Source organism: Periplaneta americana, chromosome 8, assembly GCF_040183065.1.
Source record: "Periplaneta americana isolate PAMFEO1 chromosome 8, P.americana_PAMFEO1_priV1, whole genome shotgun sequence".
Taxonomy (NCBI): Eukaryota; Metazoa; Arthropoda; class Insecta; order Blattodea; family Blattidae; genus Periplaneta; species Periplaneta americana.
Window position 1 is genome coordinate 142,077,932 of NC_091124.1, and position 20,002 is coordinate 142,097,933.

A 20,002-nucleotide genomic window follows, 5' to 3' on the forward strand; every position below is an offset into this window, starting at 1 on the left:
GCAGTACGTAGCTCATACCGGCGCAGCGGCGTCCTCCCAGGTAGTCCACGCACGACTTCCGGTCTGGCGATAGTGAGCGACGCCCCGGTGTCTACCAGTACTCTGCATGGGCGGCCTCTTATCCATCCGTCAGCAATCAGCCCATCGTCGCATCTTCTGTTAACCGTCTTCAAGATCAGCCGAGGGGATGGTGATGACGGCGCCGACGTGCCCCTCATCGCATCGGCCCCTTTTAGTTTTCCTGTTTGTGACCAGATCGGTCACAGTCCCTCCTCAGGTGTCCAGGCTCGCCGCAGGACCAGCAGGTGGGCACTCCTCGTCTTCGTCGCTCGGGTGATTTCGGTTGACGTTCCTCGACGTCGGCCGCCGCGACGCTCCTAATCCGGTGCGATGCCGAGACGTTCGCCGTCAACTTGGCTGCCTCCATCCTGAGGGCCGCCGCCAGAGCTGCATTGATGGTGCGATGCTCTGCCAAGAGTAGCTGTTGCTTTATTTCCGGGTCTCGAACTCCGCTGCCGAAGGTGTAGGCCGCCTCTCCAGCGATGAAGTCATTAGGTAGGCCCCTGAGCGCCTTATGGGCCAGTTGTTCCACCGCCATCGCGAATTCTTGCAGGGACTCGCCTGACTGTTGGACCCTCGTTTTCAGTTGGGTCCTGAACGCTGCCGCAAGTTGATGGTCACCATAACGTCCCTCCAAGGCCGCCATTATCTCAGCGGCTGTCCCATCTTCCGGAACGCTGTGAAGAATCTCCGACGCCTGTCCCTGAAGCGCGGCCAGCAGCTGAGTAGTTTTCTCTGCTGGCGTCCACCCATTGTGCTCTGCGATGGCCTCGAACTGGCGACGGAATATCGCCCAAGACGTCGTACCGTCGAACTTCGGCGTCTTGACGTTGTAATGTCTGGCTGAAGGCGATGGTTCCGCAGGGCCACTATAGGGAGTCCTCAACTCTGTGGCCGCTTCTTGCATGGCACGTCGAACCTCCTCGGCAACTATCTGTTTATGTTCTCTAGTCTGGCGATCCACCAACGCGAGAATGTGCTTGTTTTCCTCAGCGTGTTTATCCATCATCTCACTCGTTTCCTCTTGACGACGTTCGAGATCGCGGATTTTGCCGTCGAAATGGTCTACCTCCTGTCTCAACTCGGCTACTGTCTCGTTTATAGTTGTAAAATTCTGGTTTAGTTTATCCAGATCGGCCTTAAGTTCGTCTCTCACAATGGCGACAATTCCATCTACGTGGGCCGAAACACCTTCGATTTGCGTAGTGACGTCATCTTTCACTCCGCTTATGTCGCCTTTCACTTCTGTTTTCACACCACTTATGTCGTTCTTAACCTCACTGATGTGCTTGTTCATGTCGTCTTTCATTTCTGCTTTCACGTCACTTATATCACTTTTCACCTCACTGATGTGTTTGTTCATTTCTGCTTTCATTTCCGTGATGGCTTGCAGGATCTGCTGTAGGTTCTCCATTGTCGATAATATCCCACTTCTGACACCAATGTAAATTTTATTTGTAACAACAATGTAATTTATTCGTCACAACAATAATTCCTTTCCACAATTCACCTTAAACGCTCTCGTCAACAATTGGATCTTCACTCACACAGTATTCGTTATAGCACTCCACCGACGACAATGACAATTGACTTGGACTATTACGCACAACAATGAACTGTTAATCTTAACTAATATTTACAAAGCACTATTTACAAATCAGAACTACCAGTTCTCAGTTCACAGTTCTTCTATCTCAGTCACTCGAGTTCACGGTATCTCGAACCACAGACCTTCAGAGACAGTTCACTGTACTCGAACTCGGGTCCCTCCAACTGCGGTCCACTGCACTCGAACTCAGGTCCCTCCAACTGCGGTCCACTGCACTCGAACTCAGGCCTTCGGATGCTGACGCAGATGCGGACGCACACTCGAGTCGAACTCTGGCTTGCTTGCTTGCTCTGGCTTTCTCACTGACTGAATAACTGAAAACTCTGACTCTAGTTCGCCGGCGCCTGCTCTTTTATAGCAAAATCAGAGTTGCGAGAACCTTCTACAGGTGTGTAGAGAATTATCTCAATATCTCTACATCGACAGACTCCTGGAATAATCGAGAAGGTCCATTCCCCCCTACTCCGCATGCAGCAGTTGCGCGTGCACTCTCCCCTCGTCGCGTGGGCCTTTCCCTTTCCCCTCGTCGCGCCGTCCCTCATGCTTCATGAAGCCCGCGCGATATGCTCTCTCTCGCGGGACACTGGTCGTGAGTTCGAATCTCACGTCGCTGTCACAATATATTTAATTTTTCGCCTTTGATTTTTTTTTGGCGTTTCGTGGCATTCGAACTTCATAGTTGGTAGTACTTTTCTGGTAGTTTTCGTCCGCACTTTATCCCCAAAAATCACTAAAACACAAAACAAAACATAATAATTTATCACCTTATCAAATAAAATTCAATTCTCATTGACGTCTTCATCGACAACCTCTTCACTTCCAGTATAAATGGCACAGGCTTTAAGGCATCTAACCTTAAACCATGCAGGCAACAAAGAACTAAACCAACACTTTGTCGTACAGCAACTTTGCATAAATAAACCACGTCTTTACACTGAATGAAATTCTCTTCGAACACGTATTACACCATAACATCTACAGAAAATTCAGTAAGTAATTTCTTTAAACCACAGAAAAAAAAAACACTTTTCTCCTCAACATTCAACACAATCCTTAATCACCAGCGAAAGAACTAAACCAAAATCGAAACAAAATTTAATCAATAATTTCAGAACACGGATTCCTTCCTTTCCCTCTTACTTCAAAATTCCAACCTTGTGCACACAAAATAAATTTTGGCACTGAAAAGTGCCTTTTCGTAAGCATGATGATGCGCATTCGACAAATGCAGACAAGTCTACAATGTAACATCACTCCCGTCAACCAGGAACAACTGACAACGTCATTATCCATTCAAAATTAATGAAAATTCTAGGATAAATTACAACTATAACCAATTAAATAGAAAGAAAATCATAAAATGACAAACTTTCAATAGCTTTAGCCATCAGACAAAACATAACACCATTCACGTCAAACAACCAAGAACAACTGATAACGTCATTATCCTTTCAAAATTAACGAAAATTCTAGAACAAATGACAACTATAACCAATCAAATTAAAAGAAAATCACGGCGACACCTAGTATAAAAAAACCTATAACTAACATGTAAAAGTCACTAAAAGATCACTAACATTTAACTCTGAAATAAAAAAGTTGGTAATACGTACTACATTCAACCAAGTGCCCGTCTTCTATGAAATTACCCAAAATTCCAACCTTGTGCACACAAAATAAATTATTGGCACTGAAAAGTGGCTTTTCTTAAGCATGATGATGCGCATTCGACAAACGCAGACAAATCTACAATGTAACATCACTCACGTCAAACAACCAAGAACAACAGGACGTCATTATCCATTAAAAATTAATGAAAATTCTACTAGAATAAATGACAACTATAGCCAATCAAATCGAAAGAAAATCACAAAAATCATAAAATGAGAAACTTTCAATAGCTTTAGCCATCAGTCACAACATAACACCACTCACGTCAAACAACCAAGAACAACTGATAACGTCATTATCCATTCAAAATTAACGACAATTCTAGAACAAATGACAACTATATAACCAATAAAATTAAAAGAAAATCACGGCGACACCTAGTACAAAAAAACCTAGAACTAACATGTAAAAGTCACTAAAAGATCACAAACATTTAACTCTGAAATAAAGAAGTTGGTAATACTTATTATATTCAACCAAGTGCCCGTCTTCTATGAAATTACCAAATTATTTAATAACACATAATATACACTATGATATAATATAATAAATATAAATATAAAGCACAGGAACACTATTTCGTGGTACCTTGTGCGAACAAGCGTTCCTGTGATTATCATTCGGAACTTTGCCACATCACACACGGCAGAAAAAAGTTGCTAAATCACTGAAAATAACTTTTAAAATTGTAGCAAACAAGATAAATCAAACATCAGTGTCGTGTGCAGCAGGGTACCGGAGTTTCAATACAAAGAATAACTGCAATAGATCCTTCACTTGAAAAATATCCACCACGTGGTGTTGTTAAATTAGACGAATACATAACACAGGAATTAATTATACATTTGAATTATATATATATATATATATATATATATATTATACACACGAATTAGTATCCGGTATCTAATATAATTTATAATGTTGCACGTGACTAGAAAATCTACAGTATGCTACATCAAATTAGTTTAAGTGATAAAATTACTATTATTGTAAATGAAAACTCACCTTTCACTATCTCCCGGTATTTTGAAGAAGCACTTGTTCGGGTGACTGTCCTTTTTATTCGTACAATTTAGGTACTCACACCTTACGTACGACGGCATTTTCCCACACGCAGCTATAAACACAACAGATACAAGACAAAGACAAATCAAGATGTCTTCCTTCGCCTTCGTTTTTTTCTTTCGCCTTTCTACCTTAACAGGTCTGACAACCCAAACCAAAAGCACGCATGCTCATTTTCCATTTCCTGGAGATCGAATTCAGTGATGCAATGTTGGTAAGAAACGATGGTAGCGTTCGTAGTGCTAGTTGAATGAGTTAGCAGCGGTTAACAAGGGAAAGGATAGGACTGAATCCCTCTCTTATTTGAAGGCCTCTTGCACAGAAGTAACATTTCGTCTACGAAAGGTAATGTTACATGAGAATACCAAAGACATTGTAGTTATGCTGTGAAATTATCCATTGCCCTCCTTCTGAATAGATGTTCTCCTTTTTCATCATTTTGTCCTCCAAAGATATTTTCGCATGGTCATCCTGTCGTACCTTTATTTGGTAACGTAATCATAAAGAAATATTCTAATTTTATCTAAATATTGAATATTGATTATTCAAATCTCTGGCTTCGTTTCGATTGCATTTTCTTGGGTCGCATTTATGTATGTTGAGGAGACAGCATTTTGTAATGACACAGGGCGGCAAAAATGTTACATACGGACTTGTCATCAAGATAATGAATATTATGTCGTATAGTGACAGAAAGCCAATTTTAATCATACATTTCAATAATTGAAGGTAGTTTGATAACACAGGAACTCTAGATAACATACGTATTTATCATATCTGCGAACAGTAAACAAGTAAAATAAAGTTGGTACACCTGGAAGCCGGCATTAATACTTGTCAGTAGAGTTGGGTCGATTCGTGAACGAATCGTTCATTCGAACGACTAATAATAAAGAATCGTAAGAATCGATTCGTGGTATCAACGAATCGTCGTTCAAACGAATCGTCATTCAAAAGAATATGAAGGAATCGGCATGGTATCGTAACCCACGATTCTATTCGTTGTTTGATGTAACCTGTCAACGGACATTTCCGAACCGTGTCGAATGCTCCCGAGCGAGAGTGAAATCAAAATATGTACTGCATTTGTTAAGTATGGAAAATAATGAACACAAACCTGAAATTTGCATAGTTAAATAGAGTTGTAATGCAAAAAATGTACTTCATAATAAGGTTCAGTTGATAAATTATAATTTAGAGACATTATCTTGGGTAATTTTGTAGACTAATGGAGTTCATACTGAATGGTTCCAGCCAATGAGAAAGAGACAATCCAATGTCTCGCCTCTTATGCCATCTATGAGAGAGATGTAGAACGTTTTTGTTCTACGCGTGGTTTGGTGTCTTGCGACGATTCAAAAGAATAGTTTGAATCGTAGACTGGGAAGAATCGTGAACTCGTTGACGATTCAAAAGAATAGTTGGAATCGCAGACTGAGAAGAATCGTGAACGAATCGTTAGAATCGATTCGTAATGTGTGATTGAATCGTTGGAATCGACTTCTGAAAAAGAATCGTGTTGCCCAACTCTACTTGTCAGTAGGTTACAGGAGCTTAAGGAAGGAAGTACTGATGGGCGAAGTTGTTCTTTTCCCGGAACAGTTCCGACCAACGAGTTAGATACTATAGAGAGGCTAAAGACCTCTGATAAGCGCTCCCTGCGGAGGCCAACAGTACTATGGATCGTTCCCTAAAAAACATGGCGTCTATAGTACCGCCAGCCTCCGCAAGGAGTGCTTATCATAGGCACACTGTAACGAGTTGGTACATGTATTATATTTTTCAGATACATCAATATTTAATTTAAACATTTCGCTATAGGTTTTGTAAAAAGCTGATTTATAAATGAAAAAGTAATAATTAAGACTTTAAAATTTCCAAAAATGTCTTATTCCCTCGGATTTAAATGAAATGTACCGTAAATCATAATATTCGTTGCTGGATAATTAAACCCTCTCAATACAGGTACCATTGCCGCAGAGAATTATAAGATAAGACAGACAGCATTAGCGAAATATCTGTATTAATAAGTTTGTACCATGAAGAGTTTAGTATTTATTGTGTTTATAGGGCCTACTCCAACTTTCTTTTTATTAATGCGTTAGGGCTCTTTTTGTTATCAAAGAGGAAAGATAGCACTTGCATCACACACAATTTGTCATTATTGTTCAAAATAATGTAAGAACAGTTTTATTCTGCAAAAGCCTCTGCTTAGTTGCGAGACACGTATGAGATCAATGCTTGTTTCAAATTATATTAGACTACACGATGTCTCCATCACGCGACAATATTTGTTTCAAACTATATTAGACTACATGATGTCTCCATCACGCGAAAAGAAGTGTACCTAGCTGTGGGTCCTGTTGTTTCTGATAACAATGTTAATCGTAAGTATCTTATCGTTTCAATAAATGTGGTGAGATATGATCGTGAGTAACTTTCTATTAGTGTCATTCTTTAATTATTATGTTGCATGCTAAGAGATTATTTGTAGTTTTAATAATTTCAGTTTTCAAAAGTTCTCTGTGTTAATTCCAATTTCAAATGAATTTTTCTCAATAACTTAATTACTGGATATTTTTTTTTAATTTTCGCCACTACCTTTACTATATTTTACTCCTATTAGTTACATACGTCGTCTCTCTTGAAATCACCTGGTGAGCACTGAATTACATGATTTCATATTAGGTTAGACTAGCTGTAAGGTAATTAAATTTGTGACGAAGTCAAAAAATTATTTATTTTTCTTCTGCCGATTAAATTCATCCGTCTTTAGGTGCTTTGCTTTGGTTGCATCGAGTATAGCTTGTCATTTAATATCTGGGCTATATTTAGTGAAAGTAATAAAACATAGGCCTACAGCTGTTATAAAACGTAAAGTTTTGTGTGTATTTTACTTTTTACTTATTAACATAGTCTTAATATGTAACTCAATTCACAATAATACTAACTTCATCACAGTCATTTCCTACAACATCCGAGCCACGCCCCTTTGTTTTGACTAACCGAAACATGGCGGACCAATGTTCAATTTTCTTCAACTTTCTGAGATCTTTGTCCTCTCTATAGTATCTAACTCGTTGGTTCCGACGGTTCCGGTTCCGAAAAAATACTATGTTCCAAATAACAGTTCCGAAATAACAGTCACCAGTGGTGATGAGTCGGAGTCGTTGAGTCGTTCAAACGAACGGTACAGTACCCTCCCTCTTCACCATAGACAAATAACACCATGCAGCTCACACTGGAGCACTCATAGGCATGACATAGTACACATTCTTATCTATAGATGGCACTGCAATGCACATTCGAATCGATTTTGGAAAATTGCTGTGCATGCGGACAGAACTCAAAAGCTTAATGTTAGTAATTACACAGCTGTTGACTACAAGGACAGAATACAACACTTTGTTTTCGTACATAAAGTTATAAAGATATGGTAGCCAACTAAAAAAAAAAAAAAACAAATCATTAATTTTTATTTTTACTTTTCTTAATGCACAGTTATAATAATAATAATAATAATAATAATAATAATAATAATAATAATAATAATAATAAATATTAAAATTTCATAAATAAAAAAGATATATATTGGCAGTACTGAAACCTGGAAACCCCGCAGTGGGTTAGTAAAATGTTGGAATCGCATCTTTACCAAAGTGTAATTTAAACTTCGCATTAAACATCGCTCTCCAAATCAGTACTTAAATGGGTAGTTTCCAACAAATAATGCTACAACATTATTATTATTATTATTATTATTATTATTATTATTATTATTATTATGACAATGCCGCAGAAATGAAGGAAACAATAATAGGCCTAACCTCGAAACCAGCCATTATGGAAAAGTTTTGGCGAACCCCCTGTGGGTTCGCGAACCACAGATTGGGAAACGATTCTCTATAGCATCTATTAGTGCTTTATTGCTGTGCTAACAGATGGAGTTACTTGTCAACAATGTGACGCTGAAACTTGTGTTCAGGTTACTGCCCAGCAACAGTCCGGATATATTGTATTTTATATTTTTGAAGATTGGCTAATTAATATTAACACGGCACACTCACATTCATACAAATTCCCAGACTCTAGACATTCAGGAAATTTTTCTACTTCTAGAAAAATTCACCATGAGCCGAGCCTGGGAATCGAACCCGGGACCTCCAGACCTGGAAGCCAGTATGCCACGGATGCAGTCTAAAAAAATATGCAATAGAACAAGAATTGGTGTGAAAAAACTCATGCAAACGTAATTGAAGTGACAATATTAACTGGCAAAACAAAAGGAGAAGATGTTTTTATCCCACGCATTCCTATGATACGCACTAACATGCCTTTCGATTTTAAGTAACAGCAATTTCAGTGCGACTGGCATTTGAAGGGTACACGGGAAAAACGAACAATGTCACATTTCCATTAAAGGTGAGATAGTGATCTATTTCAGTATATTACTGCAAAATTTATTGATGTTTTTACTTGAAATGAAGGAAATGATGAGTGTATCTGTGGATTTAATTCTCCTTTACCACTTTTGGTAAAAATAACACTAAAGTTTGTAGTAATACAGCAAATTAGATAAAGACATCACCCTTAACAGCATTGTGACATTGTTCGTTTTTCCTGTGTACCCTTAATTTGTAATGGTCATATTAAATTAAGCTCAAGGACAGTCGCTCAACTTAAAAACTCCGTGTTTTACACATTCTCAACTATATTTTATAGAAAGAAGTAGGAAAAAAAAGATTTTACACATATCAGAAAGCAATTCAATGATGTTTTTGTCATGTTGCTACTGTAGTATATTGTGACAGCCCTGTCGAGACTCGATCACGCGTCCCATAGAGGGCAGGGCGTGCGTGGAAGGATCGGGCGACGCGGCAAATGAAGTTGCGCACGCATCTACTTCCTAGGGCATGTGCTGTGTGATGCGAGGAAAAGGGGGGGGGAGCTGGAAGCCAGGCGAACTGATTGTCGTAACGAGAATAATCCCGAAATCGTGGTTTCTGGAAAGTATGGCTTAACTTATAAAAAGCGAGCAGCCTTTGAAGAGAGTTGTTGCAGTTGTTGCTAGTTTTTGGACAGCAAACCAGCCAGTCTTGTGTAGCAGTGAAGCCAGCTTCGAGGCCAGAGTTCGACTTGAGTGTGTCCGCAGCTGTATGAGCGTCCAGTGGACTGTCACCAGAAGACCTGAGTTCGAGTGCAGTGGACCACAGTTGGGGGGACCTGAGTTCGAAGTTCAGTGGGCTGTCTCTGAAGGTCTTGGGTTCGAGATACTGTGAACTTGAGTGACTGAGCTAGAAGAACTAGCCAAGGCAAACGAACTGTGAACTGGGAACTGACAGTTTTGTGTTGTAAATAGTGCTTTGTGAACATTAGTTGAGATTAAGAGTACATTGCTGTTCGCAATAATCCAAGTGAATTGTCACTATCGTCTGTGGAATGCAATAACGAATACTGTCTTGCTGTGTGGAGTGGAAATCCCACTTCTGACACCAGATGTAACCTTATACAAAACAAGAATGTAATTTTATTGTTACGACAATAATCACTTTCTACAATTTAATTTAAACACTCCCGTCAACAATGGGATTTCCACTCTCAATGGGGCTGTCACAATATGAATGTATGTAAGCCAACTGAAAATAACACTGCATTAATTCTAAAATACACGTCTCTCTAAATATTGTTGTTCCATGTCCGAAAATGTGTTATTACGAAATTCTAACTGTATAATCACGTTGCCAATGTAGTATGTTATGCGTTGTGGAAATAATAATCTCTTAATTTCTAAAAAAAATGGTACACGTCTCTCACAATATTAGTCTTTATGTTAAAAAATGACTTATTGCGAGTTTGTATTGTATCTGTATTCTGTATATAAAATAAGAATTAATATAATATGTTCTGAATTTGTGAGATATAGTTTCTCAAGCCATATTAAAAAAAAATAGGCATATATCAGTCAAGAAGTAAAAAATCTTCCAATATAAATTAAATTATATACGTAATATTGATTCTTTAGTACGACCAATAGATAAATTTGGCTCTTGATGACACCCCAACGGGTTCAGATTGGGAACAAGAGAATTCCCTGTTTATCGTTAGCTGTCTCTGAAATTCAAGTGACAGCACACACAAACATGAAATTACGTGAAATACACAGCTTCAGATCAAAGTACAGATCTTATAATTATTTTATCTCTGCCTCTGTGCAACATGTGGGGGGAGTAAAGGAAACAGCAGAAAGGCTGTAATGCTTTTAATACGTTGACTCCCATGACTAAGATAAGCCACTTGAAATTTAACAGTCACTGACCGGCAGAGATAAAATGTAAGATCTGTAGAACATTGATACAATGCTAAGTGGGCGTTATACACACACACACACACAGATATATATATATATATATATATATATATATATATATATATATATATATGTGTGTGTGTGTGTGTGTAGAACAGTGTATCACCAATAATTGATTACGTTTCCAGAGAGATGGCATACACATAGGCCTAACAGAGATGCTCTTGTGTCACCAGCAAGGTCAGTGTTATGCCTTGCTCAGTCAGTGCAGAGCTTTCATACGAAATGGACACGTGAAAGCTAGTGCAGGTATGCCTCGTCGACGTGGAAGGACGCAATATCAGCACGTGATTGAGTTCGAATTGGGCAGAATGGTTGGTCTCTGGGAAGCAGGTTTGTCATTTTATTTTTTTTATTGGGTTATTTTACGACGCTGTATCAACATCTAGGTTATTTAGCGTCTGGATGAAATGAAGGTGATAATGCTGGTGAAAGTTACCCAGCATTTGCTCATATTGGGTTGAGGGAAAACCCCGGAAAAAACCTCAACCAGGTAACTTGCCCCGATCGGGATTCGAACCCGGGCCACCTGGTTTCGCGGCCAGACGCGCTGACCGTTACTCCACAGGTGTGGACAGGTTTGTCATACCGTGACATTTCGGCTTGTACAGGACATGCTGCTATGACAGTGATGCGTGTGTGGAACCAGTGGATAGAAGAGGGTTGTACGCAGAGACGAGCGGTACTAGACCAGGTAATGTGACCACAGCACAGAATGACTGGCATCTTGTTTGCATGGCCATGATGGATCGTACAGCTTCATCCACAGTGATGAGTCGACGTTGGAGTACTGCAACAGGTGTGGACCTGTCTGTCTGCATCAACGGTTCGTCGCAGTCTTTTGAGGGCTGGACTAGTGCTTGCATGCCATTGCATTGGCTTCCATTGTCCAGAAACCACCAACGCCTCAGACCGCAATGGGCATGTGACCGCCATCACTGGCGTGCTGAGTGGCAAAATGTAGTGTTTTCGGACGAGTCCCACTTCAACTTGTCCTACAATGATGGCAGCATACTCTGTTAAACTCTACCGTGGTGAATGCAATCTGAGAGACTGCATTGTTGAGCAACCATAGCGGACAAATGCCTAGTGTGATGGTTTGAGGCACCATTGGTTACAATATGCGATCTCGCCTCCTACGTATTCAGAGCAATCTGAACAGCAGCCGCTACATTAGGGAGGTTTTAGAGCCCGAAGTGCTGCCTCTCCTTCAGGCAATTCCACATGCCATATTTCAGCAGGACAATGTCTGTGCAATGCCTGTGCAAACCTTCTTCTAAGGACGGGTATCACTGCTTCCCTGGCCTGCATGTTCGCCAGACATGTCGCTCATCGAACATGTCAGGGATGTGGTTGGTCGGCAACTTGTTCGTCATGATCCTCCAGCACCCACTCTTGATGCCTTGTGGACTCACATACAAACTGTGTGGAGGGAGATTCCCCAGGAACATATCCAGGGCCTCTTTGATACCATGTCATGATGCTTAGAGGCTCTGATTGCAGTGAATGGAGGCTTCACACCATACTGAAATCTCATGGTCACATATCAGGTACAGTTCTGTAATTCTAATCGTGTATTGTCATGTACCTAATCTGTGTCAATTTCATTTCCATTACATGTATCCTTCTTGGTGTTACAAGTATATATACAAATTAAAAAACATTTGAAAGTAAAGCACGTGATGAAATGTTTTCTTTCATTGCCTGATTAGCAGTTATTTTAAATTGAGTTAATCCTGATAAGGAACGTAAAAAATTATATATTACAGTTATATGAACACTAATAAATATAATATAATTATTATATAATAGTCAGCAACAACACAGTTCAATCACCTGAACCAGCCGTCGTGGTAAATAGTCACTGAGGATGGAGAAGCATCTCCGAAACATGTCTGACTATTACTAAGTTCTTTAATAATTATATTATATTTATTAGTGTTCATATAACTGTAATATATATTTTTTTACGTTTCTTATCAAATCTATGAACATTGTATAATTGGCCTAACATGAGTGGTTTATCTTTGAATATGAGTTAATGCTTTCAGGCATTTGGCTAAGAAGTTCATTAATTCATGTAAGTGACGCTATGTAAGGATTATCTTCATGGACGAGGAAAGCTTATTAAAGACAATTCGTTTTGGTTGTTTACAGTTGAGTTTCTAAGATTCCCGAAACGTTTAACAACCAGTTTAATTAAAAAAAGAAGCAGAAAGGACAACCCGGGCAACGCCAGGTGTTTTCAGCTAGTATTTTATAAATGTGATATGTTTCTTATCAATTAGGCTATGTGAAATGCTTTTATCAGTGTTAAATTGTATGAGCATTGATTGTATTAAGGTGAGACCAGAAGTTTTATAGTGCCAATGTTAAATTAATCATCTTTAAGTGCCTTTATCTCAGGAAGTATTGTACATATTTCTATAAAAATTTTACTTCTGATTCTCTCTTATCTTAAAATTGCTGAACTCTTGTTCAGTAATACTTTGTGAAATAATATTTTAAGTTATGATTTTCTTTGTAAGTAATTACTTTTTAAGAAAAATGAAATCGTCTTAATATTCATGTAATGTTGTGTCAAATCAGTTACCACCTCATCAGAGGGTCTATGTGTTTTCCACATAAACACACTCACATCACAAAGCATAATAGATCTTTAACTTAGAAAGCACGTTGGAAATATTCAGATTGTCAATTAATATAGATAAACACAATATAATATTTGTTACTCAGTCAAATAACAAATCAATGTAAAATAATGACTTATATTATATGGTCATTAGGTTTTACATACATGAGCTACAAATTGCAAACGTTTTCGTCCATTCAGCCATCTTCAGGCACAATTATACAATATCTCAATATCAAACAATGTAGCTATTACATTGGTGATAGATAAACTGTTTAAGATTAATGGTGTACAAAACATCTCCATAATTAAAATGTAATATTACAAGTCATAAATTAAAATAATGTTAAAAACCACATAGTGTTGTAACAAGAGTTTCACAGAATATTATGAAGTTTAATTACAACACTACGTGATTTTTAACATATTGTTTTATAGTGATCTATACAGTTGCCACGTTCAAACGATGTGAGTACTTTTACTTATCCAATCCAATTCCTATTACATTTTTACGTTTGATAATTTCCTATTTCTATTTCGTATTTATTTATATATTTCAGACATAATTCATCACTTATTGGACTCTACTGAACAAGAGTTCCACAAAATATTATGAAGTTTAATTACAACACTACGTGGTTTTTAACATTATTTTAATTTATGACTTGTAATATTACATTTTAATTATGGAGATGTTTTGTACAACATTAATCTTAAACAGTTTATCTACCACCAATGTAATAGCTACATAGTTTGATATTGAGATATTGTATAATTGTGCCTGAAGATGCCTGAATGGACGAAAACGTTTGCAATTTGTAGCTCATGTATATAAAACTTAATGACCATATAATATAAGTCATTATTTTACATTGATTTGTCATTTGACTGAGTAACAAATATTATATTGTGTTTATCTATAATAGATCTTGTAAGTATTTACAATTACTTGAACCTAATTATTCTATAAAATACAGATTATGCTTATTTATATAGAACATTCAATTGCTTATATTTTAATAAATTAAACTGCATTAGATTAAGTGATTTGTAGAGAGTTATCCATCTTTCATTAGTCTATGCACTTAAAGACAGAAAACATACTGTGCTTTCATATATTTTCTATAAAATGGCCTTAATTTTCTAGAGTGGGGTGCACCTTAGCGCCCTTGTGACGAAGAACTGCCATTGATTTACGAATACACACTTTTCAGTGTAGGATACAGATATGAAAATTCCGTAATTGATTCACTTTGAACATATGGATAGTGTAGCCAGAGGTATGTACTGCTATTTAATGTAAAAATACGCAGTTGTCTTTGCCGAATAGAGGTAGAAATGTAATACTGATGCCAGATGAAAATAAAACTCTCAAAGTTTTTTCGTCTGTAAGTTTGGCCACTGAAGGAAACAAAAGATGGTAAGAATCGAACAAATGCAATAAATTTTATTGTTATTATCGCCGCGGCCTCATACTTAACATGCCGGCATCATACAATAACGTGTTGTATGCTTTTAAAACAATTTTTCTCACCGATTGTTGCTCTGTAGGTTTCACTTTAAGCTTCACATTGTCACGTCTACTTCCTCGTTATGAATAAGCACTAGTTTCTTATACTGTTAAATGGCTATTATTATTATTATTATTATTATTATTATTATTATTATTTTTTATAATTTTATAAACAGCTTTCCCAATGACGGGACTGCCTCATTGGACAAAGCATAATAAACATATTGAGTGAAAACAAAAAAAAGACCATAAAAGAGAAAGGAGGGGAACGAACAAAAGGGAAAAGTAAGTACAGGAAAGATAATAGCATGCATAACAGGCATAAACATAGTAAACAAACAGATTAGATATTCGAGTAAAATTATTATTATTATTATTATTATTATTATTATTATTATTATTATTATTATTATTATTATTTCATATATGAGTATGTTGACATTCTTAACTCTTAATAATAACTCTTTAATAATAATTTTTAATCACATACCTTAATGTTCATCCTCAGCACAAGACATTGCAACCTCGGTTTTAGTCCACGTGGATTAGACAAGTAAGTGTAATTTTATAATCGAAGCGGCTGATTGGTTGCAACATTGAAGTGGAGGCAAGTGATTCGAGCGGTGACACAAGAAACTGAAAACAATAATACAATTAAATTTCAAAGGCCTGCCGAATGTTATGGATGAGGCCGCTCAAAGGCCTGCCGAATGTTAAGCATGAGAACGCGGCAATAATACAATTAATTATACAAGATGGATGTGTTTTGTGACTAGCAAAATTTGAATCTGTGACTCTGAAATTAGCTACAAGGATCGGTCTGGTTTTCTTTTTTTGCTGCTACTGTACAGTGTGTCTGACTCAACCAGTTCATAAATTGTTTTAGGCATCACGCACAATGCGACTAAGGCTGGACAATTTTCGTCGCTGAAATTCTCTAATTCGTAGTGTTTTTATTTTAGTTTTAATAAATGACTGAAAACGGCGAAGATAATAAATAAACATAGATGGGTGGACTGATTAATATATTGATTCATATAATGTGTTTGAGGAGAGAAACATGAATTTCTAATACGCAAATCTCTCAAGGTACTTCATGGCTCTCAGCTAGAGTAATGGATTCTATGAATATTTCAACTGCCTGTCAGCATTCGATCTCCGATTCTTCTTTTTGTACTCTTTAATTTCGATTCCAAGTGATTGTAGAACATTCTAGTTAAAACTACTTTAAAATGGAAATATGTAATCGATCGAAACAACACATGAACCACAATGTTCTACAGAAGTACCTATAAAAGCTCGAATCTTGCCTTCGGTAATCATTCACGTTTCGAATCTCTCAAACTCAAAAGTGCAAAAGTGAAAGATAGTGAGAGAAGAATGAATACAATATGTTCCAGTAAGCAGAATACGTCAATATAGTCCAACTACATGCGGGTTGTCAGTGATCTGGTATGTTGAGGAGCAGTGATATTCAATTTTTTTTTCTACTGTACCTCCAAAATACATTTTTTTTATCTTTGTACCCTCAAACTGCGTTGCAATTCTATAAGAAATAACAAAAGACTATGGCTGATGTTGTATGCAAAATAAATTATTATTATTATTATTATTATTATTATTATTATTATTATTATTATTATTATACATACAGTATTGATGCAATAAAATATTATTGAAGCAGGGAAAAATAAGAGTTGATGTTGTAAAAAAAAAAAAATATGAGCCGTTCAGAGCAAAAGTGGTGTAAGTCAAGATTCGATAATGAGGTTTAAAGTAGAAATTTTATAAAATACAGCGCGAAGTAGTAGTTAATATGTCCTTCGTGCTATCCACTCACTACTAATACTTACTTACTTACTGGCTTTTAAGGAACCTGGAGGTTCATTGCCACCCTCACATAAGCCCGCCATTGGTCCCTATCCTGAGCAAAATTAATCCATTCTCTATCATCATAACCCACCTCCCTCAAATCCATTTTAATATTATCTTCCCATCTATGTCTCGGCCTCGCTAAAGGTCTTTTTCCCTCCGGCCTCCCAACTAACACTCATATGCATTTCTGGATTCGCCCATACGTGCTACATGCCCTGCCCATCTCAAACGTCTGCATTTAATGTTCCTAATTATGTCACGTGAAGAATACAATGCGTGCAATTCTGTGTTGTGTAACTTTCTCCATTCTCCTGTAACTTCTTCCCTCTTAGCCCCAAATATTTTCCTAAGAATCTTATTCTCAAACATCCGTAGTCTCTGTTCCTCTCTCAAAGTGAGAGTTCAAGTTTCACAACCATACAGAACAACCGGCAATATAACTGTTTTATAAATTTTAACTTTCAGATTTTTCGACAGCAGAAGTTTCTCAACCGAATAATAACAGGCATTTCCCATATTTATTCTGTGTTTAATTTCCTCCCGAGTATCATTTACATTTGTTACTGTTGCTCCCAGATATTTGAACTTTTCCACCTCTTCAAAAGATAAATTTCCAATTTTTATATTTCCATTTCGTACAATATTCTGGTCACGAGACATAATCATATACTTTGTCTTTTCGGGATTTACTTCCAAACCTATCTCTTTACTTGCTTCCAGTAAAATTCCCTAATAGTTTAAATAAATTGAATATTAATTGCTACTTTGCGCTGTATTTTACAGAATGTTTACTTTAACTCTCATTACCCATTTCTGACTTACACCACTTCTGCTCTGAACGGCTCATATATAAACTGCAATAATTTATTATCAAAATATAATAAAATAAATATGGCAGCATTTTTATTTACCTAGTCAGTGGAAATCGTACCCCTTGAGACAACTCCGCATATCCATTGTCGTAGACCATAATATGGTCTGTCATCAGGGTGCGAATTAACTGGGGGATGGGGGGGATTTCTCCCTTGTTGGAAAGTTATGTTCCTCTCATAAATTCATATTAACATCCCTGCCAGGGGTAACTTCTATCCCCCCTCTCAAAATAGAATTGTTTTAATATGAGCATACTTTATAAAGTATAAAGTAAGCAAAGAAAATAATATTGATGTATTACCTTCACCTGCAAGCTGACAACAATCAATAACTTAGGAATAACACATCTTATTTTAAGCTGCTCATGGATATAATTATTATTATAATCAAGATGCAAGACAAACAACTCAGTGTGACCAAGCATTGAGTGGTATCGAATGAAGATAATAATAATGTTACGTATGGTATTCTCTATCTAAGATTCTATCCCCCCCCCCCAATCAGAAATCTTAATTCGCACCCTATCTGTCATAGTCTGAATCCAACGTTTTTCTTGGTCTACTCAGGTTGTGACGTTCCCATGGTAGTGTGGCTAGGAGTGACATACTCAAAATGTATTTAAATGAATTAATAGATTGTGTTAAAACTCTACTTTGTCTGTTCTTTAAAGCTACTTCTTTATCATGCCTATTAGTTATTCTGAATGAAAGAAAACAAATTAATCTGAGGGACTGAAGAAATAATATCGGGACTTTAAGAAGAGCCAATGACTCAATAAAACACTATCCAATGATAACGCGATTATAAGGAACGTTAGAATGACGAAAGAAAAGAAATAATTAACAGATCACTGCACAAGTTTAACATAATATTAGCACACGAAGACATTCACATGAATGCTAATACACACTGCTGATTCTGCCTGCAAAATCATTAAATAAATCCCATATATCTGGATAATATTTGGGCTGCCTAAACAAAAATTAATGGCTTAAATCAGACACCCCATACAGTAGAATTTAGAGTGGTAGTAGGGCTTCAAAATGAATCAGCTATCTACTTCTACAAGCTCAAATATCAATGAAAACAATTAACATTCATAATTTTATACATAACACAAAACGTGAAACAGTAGTAACAAGCATGAGATTTGCAATTCTACAAAAAATGTCAGTAATGTCAACTCAATTTATAGGAGTACTGGTACATTATCAATAATTGACAGATTAAAACTTAATACCAGTAAGCGATAATTTTTAGTGGGTTATTTTATGATGCTTTATCAACTGCTGTGGTTATCTAGTGTCTCAATGATATGAAGGTGATAATGCCGGAAAATTTGAGTCCAGGGTCCAGCTCCGAAAGTTACCCAGCATTTGCACGTAGAGGATTGAGGGAAAATCGTTTTCGAAATCATGGGGATGTCGGTAGATGTCTTGGTTCTGGATGCCCGCGTATTTCTACAAGGGAACAAGATGAAGCCTTATGCAGAGCAGTTTCTGCAGATCCCTTCCACTCTGCTCGTCAACTACAGGCTGCATCTGGCTTTCCCAGCTGTTCTCGAACAATTTGTAACCATCTGAGAATAGAGTATAATATTAGATGCTGCTGGGTAGCAACTAAAGAGAAATGACATTAGAACAAGCTGTAGACCGTCTTGCTTTTGTAATAGGACTAGATGACGGTTTGAATTGGAGGAGAGTTATTTTCTCTGAGACCAGCATTTCAAGCAATTACAATGGACCTGTAGGAATTTACCAAGAACCAGGTTCGAGGTATGACCCACAACATGTCAACTGAAGTATCATGCTGGGCCTGGATGTCTCAGGATGGGGCAGGTGTCACTAGAGAGGTCTATGGCCGCTTGGATTCGGCACAATACTGACACATTTTGGAGAATGTGTTCCTCTCATCTCCTCGGGAATGTTATACCGAAGGAACATTATTATTTCAGCAGAATTACTTTGCTGTGCATACAGCAAGAGACGTTCAAGCCTGGTTTACTGAGAGGCGTGAGATCGAAGTGATCAACTGGCCTCCTGTGTCACCAAAATTGAACGTAATAGAGAAAGTGTGGGCAGAATTAAAAGAGAAGAGGCGCGAGAAATTAAAAAACAATACCCCTCGGAATCAGGATAACCTGTGGAGTCAAGTTCTCGAAATGTTAGAAGACCTCGCCACAGATCGAGAACCCTTGTTCTGCAGTCTCATCGATTCCATGCCTCACCGGCTCAGAGCTGTGGTAGAAGTAGATAGCTGGTGAACGAAGTATTAGGACCTCCAGTGTTTTTTTTTTTTTTTTGTATTTTTGTATCTTTATTATGATTAACTATT

General features: G+C 37.4%; 1 long non-coding RNA gene across 1 annotated transcript in view; it reads left to right on the forward strand.

The window, feature by feature from the left end:
- Positions 1-4,640: 4,640 nt before the first annotated feature.
- Positions 4,641-20,002, forward strand: part of LOC138705120 (uncharacterized) — a 106,508-nt gene continuing 91,146 nt past the window's right edge. Inside the window, exons 1-2 of the long non-coding RNA XR_011333626.1 lie at positions 4,641-4,753; positions 10,904-11,108. This is a non-coding gene — a long non-coding RNA (uncharacterized lncRNA). The remainder of the gene's footprint in view (positions 4,754-10,903; positions 11,109-20,002) is intronic.